At 42.8% G+C, this 2,104-nt stretch overlaps 1 non-coding gene across 1 annotated transcript; it reads right to left on the bottom strand.

Moving 5' to 3' along the window:
• Positions 1-291: 291 nt before the first annotated feature.
• Positions 292-364, bottom strand: TRNAK-CUU. Its single transcript has one exon. It is a non-coding gene; the product is annotated as a tRNA-Lys (tRNA).
• Between the last annotated feature and the right edge of the window lie 1,740 nt (positions 365-2,104).

Here is a 2,104-nt window from a genome sequence, read left to right as displayed (position 1 = left end):
GGCCCAAAGAGACTTAAGCCTGGTCTCTGCTTTTAGCAATTTATTTTTTTTTAAAGATCTTATTTATTTATTCATGAGAGACACACAGAGAGGCAGAGACACAGGCAGAGGGAGAAGCAGGCTCTATGCAGAGACCCCGATGTGTGACTCGATCCCGAGACTCCAGGATCACGCCCTGGGCCAAAGGCAGGTGCTAAACCACTGAGCCACCCAGGGATCCCTAGCTATTTAAAATATGGGAGAAATCTTAAAGCATTGTTTTTTGCTGAATTTTATTATAAATAGGCTTCACACCTAGTGTGGGGCTTGAACTCATGACCCTGAGATTAAGAATCTCATGCTCTACCAACTGAGCCAGCCAGGCACCCCTTAAAGCAGTATTTTACCTTATTTTATTTTTAAAGATTTATTTATTTCTTAGAGAGTGTGTGTGAGAGAGAGGAAGGAGGGGCAGAGGGAGCAGGAGACAAGCAGACTCTCTGCTAAGTGGGGAGCCCAACACAGGGTTCAATCCCATGACCCTGAGGTCATGACCTGAGCCAGAACCATGAGTCAGATGCCTAACCAACTGAAGTGCCCAGGTGCCCCTTAAAGCATTACTTTAGACACACACATGCAGTTTCCCTGAGATAACTTGCTAGTACCAAAAAACTGAGTCTTGCTAACTAGTCTTTGCTGCAGTAAATAGAAATCGAGTTTCTTTATGCCTTTGGGCCTGGTCTGTCTTTAGTCAACTCAAAATGAATGAACCTGAGAGTTAAAGAGGCATTTGTATAAATCTTAAAGTATTACCTCTGCTACTTTCATGATTAGGCCTGAGTTAGAGTCGTGCATGTACTCACTCCCTTAATAACTCCAACAAAATAATTTGAGGGTATCTCTCGGGTGGCACTGAGTTACACTGTTGGATTTACTCGACAGCACTCTGCCAACATTTTTACTCAGAAGCAACCCACTCATATCGAAAGTGAGAGTCTTCATGCTTTCCCAAAGTGTGTCCATTCCTGTCAAAGCTGAAAATAAATGGGCAGGTCACCCAGTAACGCAAGCACTGTTTGCTCCACGGCCACTTAGATTTACAGAAGACACGTGACAGGAAATCACTGCCAATGTGATCCCCAAAATCCATCCCTAGTATTATCACCTCTGCCATCATTAGTCCAATTTCTAGAGGTTAAAACACCAGTGAATGGGGGCACCTGGGTGGCTCAGTTGGTTAAGCATCTGCCTTCAGCTCAGGTCATGATCCCAAGGTTCTGGGATTGAGCCCCCAATTTGAGTCAGGGTCCTTGCTCAGCAAGGAGTCTGCCTCTCGGGCTCCCTCTGCCCCTCCCTCTGCGTGTGCTCTCCCTCAAATAAATTAGTAAAATCTTTAAAATACCAGTGAATGTATCATAAAGTTAGCTCTCATTCTGAAAGCATTCAAACCGCTGAAATTCCTCACACAATCACAGCATCATGGCTGCTCATGTCTCTCGAAAAGACCTCAACTTTTCATGTAAAGATGCTTATTATCTTTAAAGTGATTGTGAGTGAGTTACTCTGAGATTCCATTCCTTCCTTCATAAAATGAGGGAACTAATGGGTAATTCATTGACTGTCGTAAAGATTAAGAAGTAACGTAATTTCAGAAACTATCTGACAAGAAGTAGGCCCAAAACTGATGTCCACACACACTGTGACTTACCCTCCTATATATTACATATACATTTGGATATATAGTTCTAGTAACTTTATATTTGAATAACTTAAGAAACGTATGCCATAGAATCTCTGAACGTATCTGCTCATCTCTGCTCCTGGACACTGAGTAGCCATCGGCAAATATGTGGGATGAGTTGAGACAAGTATGGCATTCCATTGAACAAAGGGTTTTCAGAGAAGTATGAGCTTTCTTTGTTTTAACCCACTTGAGGTCGTCCAAATCAGTAAGAAATGAAGTTTAGCTCAGCAACATGCATTCAGGTGAGGGGAAAGGGTAGAAATCTTACATATTTATCGAGAAGAAAATTTAAAGGGTCCTCTCAGACACATTCTTGTCCATATGTGAGGTAGATTGGCAATGCACATCCCTTCAGAGACTCAAGCTCACCTGCTGTGGGGA

The sequence above is a fragment of the Vulpes lagopus genome, chromosome 10 (assembly GCF_018345385.1).
Source record: "Vulpes lagopus strain Blue_001 chromosome 10, ASM1834538v1, whole genome shotgun sequence".
Classification (NCBI taxonomy): domain Eukaryota; kingdom Metazoa; phylum Chordata; class Mammalia; order Carnivora; family Canidae; genus Vulpes; species Vulpes lagopus.
This window is presented reverse-complemented; position numbering and strand designations above follow the sequence as displayed.